This window comes from Salmo salar, chromosome 10 (genome assembly GCF_965601325.2).
Source record: "Salmo salar chromosome 10, fSalSal1, whole genome shotgun sequence".
Classification (NCBI taxonomy): domain Eukaryota; kingdom Metazoa; phylum Chordata; class Actinopteri; order Salmoniformes; family Salmonidae; genus Salmo; species Salmo salar.
Genome location: NC_138300.1, coordinates 9419817 through 9439563, shown reverse-complemented (window position 1 = coordinate 9439563; position 19747 = coordinate 9419817). Strand labels below are relative to the sequence as shown.

At 42.1% G+C, this 19747-nt stretch overlaps 2 long non-coding RNA genes across 4 annotated transcripts in view; one reads left to right on the top strand and one right to left on the bottom strand.

The window, feature by feature from the left end:
- LOC106613479 (uncharacterized) overlaps positions 1-19747 on the top strand; it is a 57353-nt gene that overhangs the window by 35126 nt on the left and 2480 nt on the right. Inside the window, exons 3-5 of one of the 3 annotated variants that reach the window (XR_001330488.3) lie at positions 10208-10298; positions 13096-13184; positions 19201-19379. This is a non-coding gene — a long non-coding RNA (uncharacterized LOC106613479). The remainder of the gene's footprint in view (positions 1-10207; positions 10299-13095; positions 13185-19200; positions 19380-19747) is intronic. The other 2 variants (XR_001330487.3, XR_001330484.3) reach the window with 2 other exon arrangements.
- LOC123724376 (uncharacterized) overlaps positions 19291-19747 on the bottom strand; it is a 71995-nt gene continuing 71538 nt past the window's right edge. Inside the window, exon 4 of the long non-coding RNA XR_006756888.1 lies at positions 19291-19420. This is a non-coding gene — a long non-coding RNA (uncharacterized LOC123724376). The remainder of the gene's footprint in view (positions 19421-19747) is intronic.

The window sequence follows — 19747 nt, the reverse complement described above, 5'->3', positions numbered from 1 at the left end:
TTCCCCCCCCCCCCCCCCCCCCCCCCCCCAACACACACACACACACACACATACACACATTCAGTTCCCTGAAGCTGAAATGGCCATCTCCCCCACTGTGTATGAGGATAAGTATCTCTGGGAATGAATGCCTGAGTCATGTTCATTAGGCATCAAACAAAAGAAAACCAACTGAAACGGGGAGGGACCACCTGAACTTGTCCAATAAGAAACGCTTATTTTCATTTTCCATTGCAGAACGTTTTGCTACTGTGTGCTCTAATGGACCTGGGACTAACTGGATGATGTAGCCCCCTCCCACCGGGAATGTATTAGGTTACTTACCTTCTCTTTTCCCGCGGCCTAGGAACTGCTAGCATTGGTTAGGGGTCATTAGCCAAGCTGCCTAGAATAAACAGCCTTTGATAGCATCGGCGCTAACCTCTGACAGAAACAGATTAATACCTCAGGGTTGGAAATTTCTGAACATTTTGGTGCCGAGGAGAAGGAAAGCCGGGAGGGGAACTTCTCTCTCTTATGCTCTCTTGGTTTCCATTTCTGTTCTTTTGTTTTCCCCAGAGTCTTTTTCGGGCACTGTTTAGCGCATCGGAATGTCACCGTACTTTAGCAAAGCATCTAAACTATTTGTTTAGAAACAAAACATTCTGAGCGAGGTGGGCAGATGATCAAAGGGTTTTTGCAGAGAGGCATTGCTACGGGTCCTGCCTACCCCTTGACTCGGCTGCCCCTGATATTAAAATGACAAACCTCTGAAAGGAAATCTAGCAGTGTATTCATAACACTGACACGCCGTTATTACAATGTTTGGGTTCTTTCTGTTCCTTTCCTTCTCTCCTTTCCGGGTCTTCCTCTGTCTGTCTGGCACGGCTTGATATAGAGGTATTTTTTTAAGTCGCGTCTTTCAAGTCAAAAGGATTCGCGAGCAATGTGTTTTCTCAAGTCTGACTACCGCTGTACACTGAGCAGTTAAACTCCAGCAGAGGTTCTGTATTAACGTTGTCGTCAATGGGTAACGTTTACAAGACTTGTTGTTTAGGAGACTTATACAGTCTTATACAGTGCAATTTAAATGGATAATTAGTGCATGCAAAGCTGCATCAATAAGCATGCAAAAGAACAGATTTCTTACTATAATTGGGGACTTGAGTTTTTCCTTACCATATGAATTGACCAGGGAAAACTCTTTTGTACTATTTTAGGCATAAATATATATATTGCTTAAAGCCCTAAAATTCTCCCATGGCTGATGTTTTGTTTGAGGATTGCTGTGGGGCTAGTTTTAGTTTAGATGTGTTGGAAGTAGAAAGGCCCTACCAGAGGATGGAGACAATTAGGACTTGTGAGAGGAGGGGGATTGTTTGGATGACTGCTCTGGGTGGTCTACAGCTAGACAGGCATGTCTCTACTGGTTGCTTTACTGCAGACGCTGTGGTAAAACCATGCATAGACATTTCTATACACACCCTACGGTAAAACCATGCAGAGGGGTTATGGTATGGGGAGGCATAAGCTACGGACAACGAATACAATTGCATTTTATCGATGGCAATTTGAATGCACAGCAATACCGTGATGATCCCGAGGCCCATTTTTTTTTTGAAGTATCTGTGACCAATATCTGTCTGTCATCCCAGTCATGTGAAATCCATAGATTTAGAGTCTAATAAATGTATTTCAATTGACTGATTTCCTCATATGAACTGTAACTCAGGAAAAATCTTAGAAAATTAACTAGATATTTTTAAAAACATGTTTTCACTTTGTCATTATGGGGTATTGTTTGTAGATAGGTAAGATATTAGAATTGTTTCATCCATTTTGAATTTAGCCTGTAACACAACAAAATGTGGAATAAGTCAAGGGGTGTGAATACATTCTGAAGGCACTGTATATTACGCTGTTTTCTTCTGGTGAACATGTACAAAAGTTGCGTTTCCTTGAATGTCCCCCCGTTTTTATTCGTGTGAATTCCCTCGTTTAGTCACCAGAGAGCAGCTCTTTTATTGTGCGTAGTTGTTTGAGAGGGCATAAACGTGTGGGTGGTCCCCATGTTTCTACTGTAGTGAGCAGCACATATATCTGCTAATGAAGGAATAAATTGGCGAGTCGTGCCATATCTGTCCTAATGAAGAATGCCCTTCTTGGTTTTAGCAAGAGGGAGAGAGAGAGATTCAGTCACTGGAATAAAGGCCTAATTTTTCTTTCTGCTCTCAGCTACAGCAGCACTGCCAAACGCATCCCAGTAATATTTAACATCAAAGTGAGGTATTAACAATCAAGGTCAATCATTGCTCCTTCTCTGAGAATGTAGATGCATTGAAATAGTTCAGGTGCTGTATTTCACCATCAAATCCATATTTAGCAGATCACTTTTGGGATGGCCATTTTTTGTCCTTCCGTTTCTACATTTTTATTTAAAAAAAAACATGATTGAAAGAAAGGTTTTGCTGATTTATTCCACCACGTCTATTTTGGATATGGCATAGTTATTCAATAGGCTGTTCTTTACCCTCCATGGTCTACATTAAGGTGGAAAGACATTCTACAGTTAGTATTAGAACCAGCACGGGAAATTAGTGACTGGGGTGCATTTAAAATGTACATCTGGATATTTAACCAGGGGAAAATCTCAGGGGCCACAGTGGTGACCGGTTGGCCTGGCTGGTATTTGCGCTATGGCAGGCACGTGGACATCTCACAGGAAGGGACTGAGTGCTCCCAGCTGCAGCTGGGATCTATTCAGCAAGCCTAGAAATTTCATGAATAGAGCTGACACAGTTCCTTTATGAATAGAGCTGACACGTTTCCCTATTCTACATGACAGACAATCATATCTGTTCTACACAATACATTTCTATCTGAACAGGCTGAAAAGGCCCCTGGGTTCTACTGTGGGCCGACTGGCCAGAGCAATCTCAGTATTTACTATGTACAATAATCACAGATATGACTCCTTGCAATGAGACATACCCCATAGTTCGTAAATCAGGTTTATATATTTTTTTGTTCTCTTTGTCTAACTCTAACAACTGTGTGTGTGTGTGTGCGTGCGTTTGTATCTGTGTGTGTGACTAGTTAGTGACACTGTGTACAGTACACCTGAGTGTATCTCCTTGTTTCTCCTCTGTTTGGTGGCTGTTTGGAGAAATGTCATGATAGCTGCTATCCGGAGAAATGGATAGAGGTCGCACCTCTGATCTTTGCCATTGATTGCTTCTGTGATAGCAAAGCCTATATAGGTCTTTCCCGTCTAATGGCAAGTGTGCCCTCTGCATCTCTATGGGTCCGTGTACATGCAGTCTATAACCAGAAATGGCGGCACGAGAAAGATTTTTAATGAAATGATAGGTATTCTGTATATATGGCTAATTAAGCAGCTCACATACAGTACCAGTCAAAAGTTTGGACACACCTACTCATTAAGGGTTTTTTCTTTATTTGACTACTTTCCACATTGTAGAATAACAGTGACGACATCAACACAATGAAATAACACATATGGAATCATGGGGCGGCACGGTAGCCTAGTGGTTAGAGTGTTGGACTAGTAACCAAAAGGTTGCAAGTTCAAATCCCCGAGCTGACAAGGCACAAATCTGTCGTTCTGCCCCTGAACAGGCAGTTAACCCACTGTTCCAAGGCCGTCATTGAAAATAAGAATTTGTTCTTAACTGACTTGCCTAGTTAAATAAAGGTCAAATAAAAAATAAATTAAATGTAGTAACCAAAAAAGTGTTAAACAAATCAAAATATATTTATATTTCAGATTCTTCAAAGTAGCCACCCTTTGCCCTGATGACAGCTTTGCACACTTTTGGCATTCTCTCATCCAGCTTCACTTGGAATGCTTTTCCAGCAGTTTTGAAGGAGTTCCCACGCTGAGCACTTGTCCAGTTCATCCCAAACCATCTCAATTGGGTTGAGGTCGGGTGATTGTGGAAGGCCGGGTCATCAGATGCAGCACTCATCACGCTCCTTCTTTGGTCATATTGTCCTGTTGAAAAACAAATGACAGTCCCCCTAAGCGCAAACCAGATGGGATGGCGTATCGTTGCAGAATGCTGTGGTAGCCATGTTGGTTAAGTGTGCCTTGAATTATAAATAAATCACAGACCGTGTCACCAGCAAAGCACCCCCATACCATCACACCACCTCCCACCATGCTTCACGGTGGGAACCACGCATGCGGAGATCATCCGTTCACCTACTCTGAATCCCACAAAGACACGGCGGTTGGAATCAAAAATCTCACATTAGGACTCATCAGACCAAAGGACAGATTTCCACGGGTCTAATGTCCGTTGCTTGTGTTTCTTGGTCCAAGCAAGTCTCTTCTTCTTGTTGATGTAGTTGTGGTTTAGTTGTGGTTTCTTTGCAGCAATTCGACCATGAAGGCCTGATTCACACAGTCTCCTCTGAACAGTTGCTGTTGAGATGTATCTGTTACTTGAACTTAGTGAAGCATTTATTTGGGCTGCAATTTCTGAGGCTGGTACCTCTAAAGAACTTATCCTCTGCAGTAGAGTTAACTCTGGGTCTTCCTTTCCTGTGGCCGTCCTCATGAGAGTCAGTTTCATCATAGTGCTTGTTGGTTTTTGCGACTGCACTAGAATAAACTTTCAAAGTTCTTGAAATTTTCCAAATTGACTGACCTTCATGTCATAAAGTAATGATGGTCTGTTGTTTCTCTTTGCTTATTTGAGCTGTTCTTGCCATAATATGGACTTTGTCTTTTACCAAATAGGGCTTTCTTCTGTATGCCACCCCTACCATGTCACAACACAACTGATTGGCTGAAACACATTAAGAAGGAAAGAAATTCCACAAAAATGTACTTTTAATAAGGCACAACTGTTGATTGAAATGCATTCCAGGTGACTTCCTCATGAAGCTGGTTGAGAGAATGCCAATAGTGTGCAAAGCTGTCATCAAGGCAAAGGGTGGCTACTTTGAAGAATCAACAGATCATGTGAATAGAAAGGCCTCATGCGTACATTCAGGTGCTTATTGTGCAGCAAATTTTCTTCACAAGAGACACAGGCCCATTCTGTTTAGAACAACCCAGGGTATGATGCCATATCTTCTTGTGACTGTACATCAAACATAGTGATCATTAACGTTGTCGCTGAATATGACATGACTTTTATGATAGGGGAATGTGAAGTGCACATGTTGGACTCACGGGTGTTTGGCTTGCTTGTGTGACATCAAAGCGGTATTTATTATAATCCTCAACGTCTCATCTTTCAAAATAAATAGAGTCCTCTTAATTTACAGAATTTCTCTCTCTCACAAAACAATCAATTTGCAAATGTTGCCCAATTAGCGGGTGGAATGGGGGTAACCTCTTGTGGCGTGCTGAAGTTCAGAATGGCTGTCAGTCAAAACCCATACGGCACTGTGAATCGCAGAGCCTGAGCTCTGATGTCATTTAGAACATGTTACTGTACAGCCACTGCGTTCCATTTTAGGTGCTTATCAGTGCCCAAATCTGCAATTTTCCACCCATATACGGGTACGAGTATAAAGGGCTACTGTTGCATATTAGTGAATGCAAGTACTTTACAGTAAGAACTTTGTGTGTGTTGCTCCCCTCATACTGGCCTGTGCATCCTCTCTGTCTGACTCTAATGAAACCCTAAGACCCTGATGGCCTTTTACACACAGAGAAGGCAACTGTTACATTTACCCACTATGGAAACATCCCTACTCCACTTACTAACAAGACCAAACACCGGAGCGCTGGGATCAAGGAATGCCACCCTAGGCCTAGTTACTATGGGAAAGCCTCTCTCTTTCTGCCACCCTCCTCCCATCCCTTCTCCTCTTTCTCCCTCTCCAGGGATCTCAATATCTGGTTCCCATTTGAGTCCCAGTCGGATCTTTTTTTATTTTACCTTTATTTAACTAGGCAAGAACAAAGGGGGGAGTCAAAATTAAAAGTCTGTATCTGGTGTGGCCACCAGCTGCGTTAGGTACCGCAGGGCATCTCCTCCTCATGGATTGCACCAGATTTGCCAGTTCTTGCTGAGAGATGTTACCCCACTCTTCCAGCAAGGCACCTGTAAGTTCCTGGACATTTCTGTGGGGAATAGCCCTAGCCCGCACCCTCCAATCCAACAGGTCCCAGACGTGCTCAATGGGATTGAGATCCGGGCTTTTCGCTGGCCATGGCAGAACACTGACATTCCTGTCTTGCAGGAAATCACGCACAGTATGAGCAGTATGGCTGGTGGCATTGTCATGCTGGAGGGTCATGTCAGGATGAGCCTGCAGGAAGGGTACCACGTGAGGGAGGAGGATGTCTTCCCTGTAACGCACAGCATTGAGATTGCCTGCAATGACAACAAGCTCAGTCCGATGATGCTGTGACACACTGCCTCAGACCATGACGAACACTCCACCTCCAAATCGATCACATCTAGAGTACAGGCCTTGGTGTAACGCTCATTCCTTTGATGATAAACGCGAATCCGACCATCACTCCTTGTGAGACAAAACCGCAACTCGTTAGTGAAGAGCACATTTTCCCTGTCCTGTCTGGTCCAGCGACGGTGGGTTTGTGCACATAGGCGGCGTTGTTGTCGGTGATGTCTGGTGAGGACCTGCCTTACAACAGGCCTACAAGCCCTCAGTCCAGCCTCTCTCAGCCTATTGCGGACAGTCTGAACACTGATGGAGGGATTGTGCGTTCCTGGTGTAACTCGGGCAGTTGTTGTTGCCATCCTGTACCTGTCCCGCAGGTGTGATGTTCGGATGTACCGATCCTGTGCAGGTGTTATTACACGTGGTCTGCCACTGCTAGGACAATCAGCTGTCTGTCCTGTCTCCCTGTAGCACTGTCTTAGGCGTCTCTCAGTACGGACATTGCAATTTATTGCCCTCGCCACATCTGCAGTTCTCATGCCTCCTTGCAGCATGCCTAAGGCACGATCATGCAGATGAGCAGGGACCCTGGGCATCTTTCTTTTGGTGTTTTTCAGAGTCAGTAGAAAGGCCTCTTTAGTGTCCTAAGTTTTCATAACTGTGATCTTAATTGCCTACTGTCTGTAAGCTGTTAGTGTCTTAACAACCGTTCCACAGGTGCATGTTCATTAATTGTTCATGGTTCATTGAACAAGCATGGGAAACGGTGTTTAAACCCTTTACAATTAAGATCTGTGAAGTTATTTGGATTTTTACAAATTATTTTTGAAAGACAGGGTCCTGAAAAAGGGATGTTTCTTTTTTTGCTGAGTTTAGCTTCAACATTGACTATGAAAAGCTTGAACTGTATATGTGTCCTATACGTCTTGTTGCAGATTCAGAAATCACAGGAATGTGGTGTATGGACTCTGTTAGCTGGTTAGATGAGCATGGTGTGAACACATACAGACACACATACACACACACAAACAGTGTCGCTATTAAGACCTTCAGAATGAGAGCAGAGAGAGGACGGCACGGCTAATGGATGACTATTGATGTTTTCATCAGCCAATGTAAGGGATACTGGAGTGATTGTGGTTATTATTCACTATTTAACTCTCCACCTATCTTTTTTTCTTTCTCTCTCTGTCTCTGGCGTTCTCTCCCTCTTCATTTCTATCTCAGTCCTCTCTCTCCCTCTCTTCCCTCTCTCCATTTCTATCTCAGTCTCTCTCTTCTCTCTCTGGATTTCTGTGTCCATCCATCTCTCTTTCTCTCAGTTTCTGTCTCTGGCTTTCTATCTCTTTCAGGTTTTCCATCTCTGCTCTCTCTCTCTTTCTGTCATCTCTCTCTCTCTCTTTCTTTCATCTCTCTCTCTCTAACACACACACACGCACGCACGCACAGTGGTGGCTGGTGGGAGGAGCTATAGGAGGACAGGCTCATTGTAATGGCTGGAGTGGAATTAATGGAATGGTATCAAACTCCATTCCATTCATTCCATCCATTTACAATGAGCCCGTCCTCCTACAGCTCCTCCTACCAGCCTGCACTGACACACACACACAAACACTTGGCCTGTCCTGTAGTCAGGTGGGACCCAAATGTACTACCTCATGGTTGTATTCGTTAGGCACCTTTATGAAGAACAAAAACTGGAATTACCTAGACTTGCCCATTTTCAGTTGCATGCCCTAAAGAGCGCAACACAGATCTCTCTCACTGACATGCACGTCAGTGGGCTGACCAGGAGTGGAGATGTGGCCTAGCTGGCCTGACATGTTCTTATCACCTGTGGTCAATCTAATGACTGGCTCCAACGTCCACCCAGTCCACATAACCAAAGGATCAGTGTGCATAGTTGTTGTGTAGAGAAACATCATGTGGTTTAGAAAGAACAGAAAACTGCCCTATTATCCAAATTTATGTGTGGAACACTAAACATTTTATCATGTTTTATATTGGCTTTTGTCAAAGTATTAATGGATTATGTGAATAGGTCGGTAACAAAGGATTAAATAGGGGGCAATAGACGAGGGAATAAGGGCAACCACTAACTTTTGAGTTTAACAGGCCAATTCCTTATTGTAGGCATGAATAAGGCACTATGAAAGTTTGTGTGACCACTACGCTCAGAACAGGTGTGTCGACCAAAATGTAATAGAATTCCAAAATTGTGTAGCTGGTCCATACTCAAAAAGGAGATTCAAGGTTTATTTTTGTATTTTATTTTTAGTATATATTTCATTCAGGGGTAGGTAGATAGACAAAGGTTTCGGCCTAAGCCTTCTTCAGTGTCATGACAATTTAGGAGTGAATAAGGGAACATTTGTTTGCCACTGTCTTGTTGCACGTTATACTTAAAGTGTAGTGCCTTTTGAACAATGGATGAGCAATGGCTTTAATGTGTAGATGGGTTAATGTGTAGCCATAAAGGCACTCTATGAAATACATGGTATTGCGTGTGTGTGTGTGTGTGTGTGTGTGTGTGTGTGTGTGTGTGTGTGTGTGTGTGTGTGTGTGTGTGTGTGTGTGTGTGTGTGTGCGTGTGAGCTCACCCGTGTTTTGAGAGAGGGAGAGAGCCCAGCGCCCAGTCCTGTCAGCTGTGATCCGGCTGTGTGATAAATATGCCTACAGTCTGCTAGGCTACAGGTCTGCCGGTCTTTCTAGTTAGCAGTAGCGGCAGATTAGCAGCCCAGAGCCCAAATGGAGGATTGCTTTCTTTGTGTGCTATTCACACGAGGCCTGATGCTGGGAAACTGCTGCCATTTTGGTTTTGTCTGAGTAGGGCTTTGGTCTGAGCGAGTCTGTGGTTTGTTCAGTGCTCAGTGGCTGGGCGTCAATACGGTGTCACAACCTGTCCTCTCGTATGTGTGTGTGTGTCCTCACCACTCCATAATGGCCTTCCTGCCACAGGATCACACACACACACACACACACACACACACACACACACACACACACACACACACACACACACACACACACACACACACACACACACACACACACACACATACTGTAATCAACCCCATCAAACACAGCCTGTCACATGGAGGGTGTGTGTGTTTGAGTGCAGCGAGAGGGTGTGAGGCTTTGTTGTGGTATACTTTGTGTGCTCTTATAATTGTTCTTCAAAAGTAAGTATTTTTCTGGGATTTTTATGCAATTGAAATCCTTGGGCTGGTCCAAAACTTTTTTATTATTAATAATTTTTGTGATGGAAAAATGCTTTCAGTTTAAACTTAAATGACTAAAATCAGATATACAGTATGTAGAAAAGATAATGGACCTATTTTTTTTTATTATTATTTAATCTTTGAGAACTAACAATCACCAAAATAAAAGCTAGACAGTCAGGGAGAATAAAAAATAAAATTATTTTATTCATATTGATTTTGTTATTATGTTTAAGCAGAAGAATACTGCATTAGCCATGGCAAAATTAATAGAATTGCAGGAAATTAGCTCTAAAACTGCAACATTTTCTTTCTGCTCCATAGCAAAGTGTGTAGAATTGCAGGAAATGTGCTTTAAAGCAGCAAAGAAATATCTCAGCTCCATAAAGAAATGTGTAGAATTGCAGGAAATTGGCCTAAAATGTTTTACATTTCTCTACACCGCCAAGATGGTGTATAGAGACCATTCAGCTCTATAATTTTCAAGGAAATTATGCTGCGCCAACGGGCAAGGCATGCCCACCCCCCAAGCCCCTTTTTTTGATCCAGAAAAATGGCAAATGTCAAAATAGTAAGTGTATTTTATATATTTTTTGTGTGTGTCCGTGCACGCATGACAGCAGGTCACAGAACAACTCGAGAGACCATTCAGCTGTGAAGAGACAGAAGAAGCCAGAAGATCACACAAACACACCCAAAGGTGAGATGCAGGTGAGCATTAAGATGGAGGTAAACAGATCACATAGTGTGTGAGAGAGAGCTGCAGACGGGCTGAGCTAACCAGTCTGTACCTGCTGGCAGCTTGTAAATCTAACCAAAAAAACAGGAAGGAATTTCCTCCTCAGATAGACAACCTGTCTGCAATGCATTACTTTACCCTAATGCCATTATGTAGATACAACATATAACTACTTTGGTAGCCAGAATGTAACTCCTGCAGATAAGTATGAAAACGTTTTATTATAGTGTAGCCTAATAAAAAATAAACTTACCAAATTCTCTGTTAAATTCCTAACTAGTGTAGTTACAATATAGTCACATGTAACTAATTACACCAAAAGATTCCAAGTTCCCATAACTACAGTGTATGAAGTGTGTCCACTGCCCAACCAGTCTCATATGTCAGTAACACCAAAAAGGGTCATGTTCATTTGGCACCAAATGGATGAAAACAGCCTGAAACTGGGAGGGACTACCTGGACTTGTCCAATTAGAAACTCTCATTTTTGTTGTCCAATCGCTTCCCTAATGAACATGACCCAGTAGCCTGCTGCCCTGCGGGGAACCAGTCTGTCCTGTATTGTATTGTATTGTGTTGCCTGGCTGTCCCTAACCAGTTGTCATAAAATATTCCCTGTGTCATCGCTGCACCCCCTCATGTCTGAAAGGAGCTCTCTGAGTTGTAAAATAGTCTAAAATTCACACACAGCTCCCATTGTTATTTTTACGTAATTTGATTGCGCCAAACGATTTGTCACTGGAGTTTCTGTTGTTTTTAGATAGGGGTCCCAATACAGTGCTTGTAATTTGGCTATCTCTTATGTCTTCTCTTTCTCATTCATCCAAAAATAGATAAAATCGTCTCCATTTCAGCAATGGATACATTTGTAGAGAAGGTTATGTACAACCTTGTTCTGTATGCTTTGGCTATAGGGGAAATCACTTCTAACACAAAACCTTTACATTGAGTCGCACATTCACAGTGGTCTCCAACCGACCATCGTCTTACAACAATGAAGTGGTCAAATGTCAGAGCTGCTCATACCATTAAGACCAGCTTGTCTGAGTAAAAAAGACTACCCCCTCCTCCCCCCCTAGCCCCATATACTGTAGACTTCCTCCTTCCCCACCACCCACCCCGGCCCGTCGGCGGTGATGCCCAGACCCGTCACTCCGATTTGGGCTTGGACGTCAGCTCAGGGTCCATCTCTGTTTCTCTCTGACTCCTGGCCTAACCAGTCTGAGTCATGCTCGTCCTCTGGACATAGAAGACCTTGGAGTACACTGCCACTACCTCTGCTGATCTGCTTCTGTCAATTCGCACAATGTCAATCCAATGGCTTAATAAGTGGCCAGGGGTCAGGGAGTTTGATGTGGCCCTCGAGCAAGGACTGGCTGTACTTTTGGTCATGTTTCTGGAGCAAGCCAATAAAGGCCTGGTTAGGAATTTGTACATTTTTTGCAGTACGAAATAGACAAGAGAATTTAGCTAATGAAGAAGGGTCAACATATAGATAGTCTCCTGTTCACTTTCAGTCCACCCGTGAGAAAAAAACGTCCTTGAAAGACAGTTACATTCTGTTCATTATTACATTTAGATTAAATTAAATGACTGAACACATTTTATTATTACTCACATAAATTATTGAAGAAGCGACACACACATTCCATGAGAGTGCATGCACCGATTTTTGGCGTGGTCACAAATGCAGATGACTGTCTTGCCTTTGAAAGGCCCCCACATCATAGTGAAACTTCAGATGCTATCAATTAGCATGACTCAGCAGGTTGTGTTGATGCTAAGGCCTCTCAGTTGAGGTAGCTAGCAACACATGCCGATAGACTACAACAGAAACCACCCCTAGCGCTCTCACGGTGCGCTGTTTACCAAGACTCAAATGAGTCAGGACTTTCAAGATGACTAAAGCCTCAACCGCTACCGAGAGTGAAAACAAATGTGTTTTCCTGCTCCGCGTACAGTTTAACAAAAAGTGAAGTACATAACCTTGCGTTAAATTTGTCTAAGACAAATAAGCAGCTGAACTGAAGGTTAAACTCAGAGCAAAACGATAATGTGTGAAGTGCTTTGAATAATTAATTATATTAGTATTAAAAATATTATATTAGAACATTGTATTATATTATAATACCCCCCCACCCCCACTTTCCTTTTGCCCTCAAAACAGCCTCAATTCGTTGGGGCATGGACTCTACAATGTGTCGAAAGCGTTCCACAGGGATGCTGACCCATTTTGACTCCAATGCTTCCCACAGTTGTATCAAGTTGGCTGGATGTCCCAGCAGCGTTGTAGTTCTTGACACAAACTGGTGCACCTGGCACCTACTTACCATACCCCGTTCAAAGGCACTTAAATATTTTGTCTTGCCTATTCACCCTTCGGAATTGCACACACACACAATCCTTGTCTCAATTGTCTCAAGGCTTAAAAAAATCCTTCTTTAACCTGTCTCCTCCCCTTCATCTACACTGATTTGAAGTGGATTTAACAAGTGACATCAATAAGGGATCACAGCTTTCACCTGTATTCACCTGGTCAGTCTGTGTCATGGAAAGAGAAGGTGTTCATAATGTTTTGTACACTATACATTATAGGGAAAGGGGGTGCCACTCAGTATACAATTGACAATCAGGACATTGAACGGTCTGTGAAACAAATGGGGCTTTATTGGAAATGGACGTGTTAATAAATTCAGGTTTATTAACCCAACCGAAGTGCATATTTGAATTCTTAATGCCTCCCTGTCTTTCTCTCCCTTGCTTTCGCAGCTATGCCAGAGGACGAGACCAAGAGTAAGCAGAGAAGATGTCTGCATTAATATCCAAGCGTTCAGTCTCGCTACATACATTTCAAGTGGGTGAGCAATATGAGATGGTTTCAGTCATTTAAGTAGAATAAAACACTCAAAGTTAAATAGCCATCCTCTTATAACAACGGGTAAATGGAGGCGTCTGAAAAGTGACTTAAGACATGAGGGACAATGGCCATGTCTTTGTGGTGTCATTCTAGCTCTGAGAGAGGGAGAATACAAGAGGGATGAGAGAGGGAGAATAAAAGAGGGACGAGAGAGGGAGAATAAAAGAGGGACGAGAGAGGGAGAATAAAAGAGGGACGAGAGAGGGAGAATAAAAGAGGGACGAGAGAGGGAGAATAAAAGAGGGACGAGAGAGGGAGAATAAAAATGGGACGAGAGAGGGAGAATAAAAATGGGACGAGAGAGGGAGAATAAAAGAGGGACGAGAGAGGGAGAATAAAAGAGGGACGGGAGAGGGAGAATAAAAGAGGGACGAGAAAGGGAGAATAAAAGAGGGATGAGATGGAGGGATGGAGAGAGAATAAATGAGGGATGAGAGAGAAAGAGGGAGAATAAAAGAGGGATGGAGAGGGAGCAATAGAGAGACCCAGCTGCTCATTGCCATGGCCGGACTACCACGTTTGGGGCCCGGGGCACCGACCTCCAGGCGGGTCTGTTTTGAGAAATTGCATTTCAACACATTTTGTGTTGAAGAAAGGGCAGTTTTGTAATATTATTCTACACATTTCTCTACACAGGAGAAAATGTTAGTTTTTCTGTTTTTATAGCTCATCTCATGCTATTGTTCATATTTTGTCATGAGGCTGAGAGAAAGTTTTCCAGTTTTATAGCTAATTTCCTGCAATTCTACACATTTTGCTATCATATGCTCTCTGGGGGGCCCCCGACCTCCATTCGGTAATCCAGCCCTGCCTATTGCTCTCCTCATCTTTCCTCAACTCGAAGCAGCAAACTGTCAGCCCGACTCACCATCAGGCCCTGTTTTCCCCGGTGAACATTCAACGCTGTCGGTGAGTTTGAGCTAAATTGACAAAAACCATCGACCGTTGAGTGTACCCTGTGGCCAGCCCTTGTCGCTTGACGTACAATGCACACAGCTACTGACTCTCAGTGTGACCAGAGGAAGAAGGAAGATGAACACCATGGTCCTATCTGCCTCTCCACCCCTCTGCATCTACCCCCCTCCTAAACACACACACACACACACACACACACACACACACACACACACACACACACACACACACACACACACACCACACACACACACACACACACACACACACACAAACCAATCGTCCAGCCTCGAACCACAGCAAAGGTCACAATCAACATTCATTGCTGTCGGTGGGTTTAACTAAGTGGAAAAGCTCGCTGAACAATGAATGCTACTGTGTCCCAGATTTCCACGCCAACCAAACGACAGAGGGGATATCGTCCGGATTTGCTGCTTATTATGTATATATATTATGTATTTCCCCCACAGGCTTGTATGGAGAATGTAAGTAGACAAAGCATCATATCAAATCTTGATCATGCTTGTTGGAGCTTTCTTATGTGACTATGGGAGAAGGGGGAATAAAATTGATATATCCAACCATCCATATGATTCTGTGGGTAATTCTTTTTGGACTGAGGGTCATAAGGATTTTGAAAGGCATATATTATAGGTCTTGCTTGCTAAATATATATATTTTTAAACTCAATGAGACAAATAATAGCGAAATATACCATAGACAGTTATTGCCAAGGTTTAAAGATGTGAATTTTCCTCTATAGTTTACATAACTTTAACTGAAAATCTGAAGACACGTTTTAGCCCCTCACTCCTTCACAATATGGGCGACTGTCATATTTAGCTCACATGCACATACTGTAAAATTATAGCACTAAGTTTGACAGATCGAGGACAGAATATGTCCTGAAGGCAATAGCCCCACTAATTGTCTTGGAGAAACAGTAAGTGCATCCTAACCCACCCTTAGTGATTACGGTATTTAGTAGGCATTATATAATAAATGTATACACTAAAATATACAGTGAAAACAAAGGAGGAAGGCAGGTCATAGGAATTCTGCCTGGAATTTGATTACTTGAAGTACATTTTATACATTTGTGATTTGTTACAAAGTGTTCTCATACTTTATACATTTCTCCGGTCATTGCAGTATTTTCCATGAAATAACACTTGAATAATATAATCACAGAGGAATTTGTGACCCATTATGCTGTTATGTTTCCATTAGCAATAGTACCAGTGGAGGCTGCTGAAGGGAGGGCGACTCATAATAATGGCTGGAATGGAATGGCATCAAACACATAGAAACGATGTGTTTGATTTATTTGATACCATTCATTTCGCTCCAGCCATTACCACGAGCCCATCCTCCCCAATTAAGGTGAAACCAACCTCCTGTGAATAGTACAATAGATAACCCTCAATTGACTACGGTGGAAGGGTTAGCACGCTGGCACAAACCCTTAGCCTGGGGGCAGTCTGTTTCTGCCATAGAGATCCAATGGGCCAGATTCAATCAAATCCTCTATAGCCGACATCTGCATAGCTGATGTTTTAACTGTCGGAGGTGGAACTGTGTTAAAGCTGTCAAATCCACAAGGCTCCTGGCATTTAACCTAACGTAACAGGTGTTGAAAGACGCTTGAGCTGAGTTCCCACTTCCATTTTACAGGGGAAACTGAAGTTCAGTTGAAAATACTGTACCCTGAAAACCAGATCTTAGCGTTTTCTGGGGACCCCGCATAGGCTACCCGCCATTATGCCTAAAGCGGACATTGCCATTGGCTGCACAGAGTCACATAAAGATAGCCCAATGGCCGGCAGATGGCAATATTGAGTTGTTTCATCTTACTGTCCAAAGGGAATCTATGCAGCTAGCTTAACACTTGTATCCTCCGTGGACCGGTTCGTACATAAAACATTCTCCATTCAGGCTGCAAAGGTGTCAATTTCTTCCTTAACTCGATTTAATGTCGAGAAGGTGGGAAAAAAAACAGGAAAATATCCATATTTTCTTTATGAAACACCTTTTCCACCACCACCAGTGGCTAATGCTCGTCCCGGATGTTGTGTATCGCATTCAGCTAATCAGACCAGGGTTGAAAAAACATACTGCTGCAACCTGACTGGTGTTTCATAAAAATAGTATGCATATTTCCCCCGCTTTTTTTCTGCTTCCTCACCATTAAATCGCAAAGAGCAACTATTTTGGATTAAAAAAAGAAAAAGCATACACTGAATATCACTTTGAGTATGGTGAATTTATTAATTATGCTTTGGGTGGTGTATCAATACACCCAATCACTATAAAGATACAGGTGTCCTGAACTCAGTTGCTGGCAAGGAAGGGAAGTGCTCAGGGATTTCACCGTGAGGCTAATGGTGACTTTAAAACAGTTACAGAATTGAATGGCTGTTGTAGGAGCAAACAGGATGGATCAACAACATTGTAGTTACTCCACAAGACTAACTAAATGACAGAGTAAAATGTACAGAATATGCAGCATGTTTGCAATAAGGCACTAAAATTATACTCAAAAAAAAATGTGGCAGAGAAATTAACTTTTGCGCCAAAGCATTATGTTTGGTCAAAATCCAACACATCACTGATTACCATTTTTCATATTTTCAAGCATGGTCGTGTCTGCATCATTATAGATGCGCTCGTCATCGGCAAGGACTATGGATATTTTGGGGTGGATAAAAAGAAACTGAATAGAGCTAAGCATAGGTAAAATCCTAGAGGAAAACCTGGTTCAGTCTGCTTTCCAACAGTCACTGGGAGACAAATTCACCTTTCAGCAGGACAATAACCTAAAACTCAAGGCCAAATATACACAGTTGCTTACCAAGACAACATTGAATGTTCCCGAGTGGCCTAGTTGAAATTTTGACTTAAATCTGCCTAAAAATCTATGGCAAGACTTGAAAGTGTCTGTCTAGCAATAATCAACAACCTACTTGACAGAGCTTGAAAAGTTAAAAGAATAATAATGGGCAAATATTGTTCAATTTAGGTGTGCAAAGCTCTTAGACTTACTCAAACAGCTGTAACTGCTGCCAAAGGTGATTGTAACATGTATTGAATCAGGAGTTTGAATACTTATCTAATCAAGATTAGTGTTATTTTTCATTAATCTTTAAAAAAATATACAATTTCTTCCACATATTTACCCATATCTGGATGGCTTTGTGACATTTTGGTTTGGGGTAGTTAAACGACAAATGCCTGATGATGATGATGATAATAATAATAATAATAATAATAATAACAATTATGACTCGGGATGGAACAAAGGAAAAAAAATCTTACACTGCCATTTTTCCCATTAAAACGATAAGAACAATTCTTAAAATTCCACGTGCACAGTGGAGAATATGCTCCTATTGGGTATGCCCGCTAGGGGGCAATGAAGTTACATTTACATTTACATTTTAGTCATTTAGCAGACGCTCTTATCCAGAGCGACTTACAGTAGTGAATGCATACATTTCAGTACGGGAAAAAGTTCTATCTACTGCAGTCATAGGCTGAATCTCAAACATTTAAACATTTAACCTGTCTTTTACTGCAGTGGGCCTAAATCAGGGTCACACAGAGTGATTATTAGTAGTCTTAAACAAATCTACTTTGAAACAAATGTATACAACTCATACAGATGGTTATGGGCTTAAAAAAGGATGACACCTGTACCATGCCAGATATAGAGTTGAAATATATTACATTTTGAGTTTGCATCCCAATATTACACTTTATACACATCACAGAAGACTGAAATATAACAAAACTGTTTGACATAGAAACCCCGGATTTTGGTCTGTTTAAATAAATGTTTTATAAATTCTGAAAAATATTAATAACATTCCACCCATGAGGCAAAAGAGGGCGTTTTTGGTCATTAACTGCAGGAAAGGGCTACACATTCACACCCCTAATTACAACTATTATAATAAGAATTATTATTAGTTGTCAGAATCATTATTTTCATCCAAATCTAGCACACCCAGAACTAAAATATCAAATCAAATGTTACTGGTTACATACACATATTAAGTAGATGTTATTGCAGGTGTAGCTAAATGTTTGTGTTTTTTGCTCCAACAGTGCAGTAGTATCTAACTATTCACAACATTACACACATCTAAAAGTAAAGAATGGAATTGAGAAAAATATAAATATTAGGATGAGCAATGACTAAAATACAGTATGTTAACATTATTAAAGTGACTAGTGTACATAGGGCAGCAGCCTCTAAGGGCTAGGGTTGAGTAACTGGGTGGTAGCCAGATGGTAATGGCTATTTAACAGTCTGATGGCTTTGAGATCTGGATGATAGCGGGGTGAACAGGCCGTGGCTCGGGTAGTTGATGCCCTTGATGATCTTTTTGGCCTACCAGTGACAAATATTGCGTATTGCGCCAGATACTCAATTAAGTTCTGGGGGAGACGTGTTTGAAAAGATACTAACTAGACTAGCAAAGTCTCCACCCCTCTAAACAGAAACTCTCGGACAGTTTTGGGTAAGTCTATGGGCCAAATGTCCCCTCCCCTTCCGAAATGTTAAAGATGCGAGCACCTGCGAAATCTTGATTTGTCCAAATGATGTGTCGAAAAATCTGCGTATCGGAACAAAGTTCTTCGTTAGTCGTTGCGTCCCAGTCTGTCGTCAGACACTACTACCGTTTATGTTACGTGCGTCTGCCTAACAGAGATTATCATCATCCATATCATCGCCCAGTAGTGGAGGACAAACCCAGTGTGAGCAGGCTTTTGTTCCAACCCTGCACTAACACACCTATTAAACTCACATACCGTCTTCAATTTAGACACATTTTTGTATAAACAAGTGTATTAAAGATGGACTGGAACAAAAGCCTGTCCAATCCCTGCCATAAAGTCTCTCCCTTCTTGTTTGCAGGTCGTGTTCACTAGTCACGAAACAAAATAAAACAATCCCAAACTAAATGAAACGGGGATGTGCTATCTTGACCTTGTCCAATAAGCAAACATATTTGTCATTTTCTGTTGCATGTTTTAAGATGCAGTACCCAACTCTCACCTCTGGGGGTCACTACTGTCCCGCCTTGATATCAGGAGGCCTGAGCTGCCTTTCCCCTCGGCCAGGATCTGCACGGCCCTGTAGAGCAGGTGTACCTCCAGCCCCCCTTCCTCTTCACCTGCCACATGGTCATCACCCTGTACTTTCCTTTCACTTCTGGTTGGTGAGATTTTGAGCCATGTGTTGGATTATGTTTCCCACTGATATTGGAAATGAAATGCGAGAATTTAATTTAAAAAACAGTTGATTAAAATACCTCTAAATTAGATTTTTTTTAAATGATAAATGAGAGATTAAACACTTAAATTGCAATGTACTTGGGATATTATCTGCATGCTTTTGGTGATTATCACAAGACATCTATCTTAAAACATGGACGTACAACCAGGCTGCATCTCGGTAGTCTAAACTGGTTTCCTCTCCTTGTCTCCCTTTCTCAATCTGCACTGACAGTTAAGAACTACACATGTTAAATAATACTCCCGAAAGCCATCCTTCATATTAATTTGTTTGTGGCCTGTATTTTC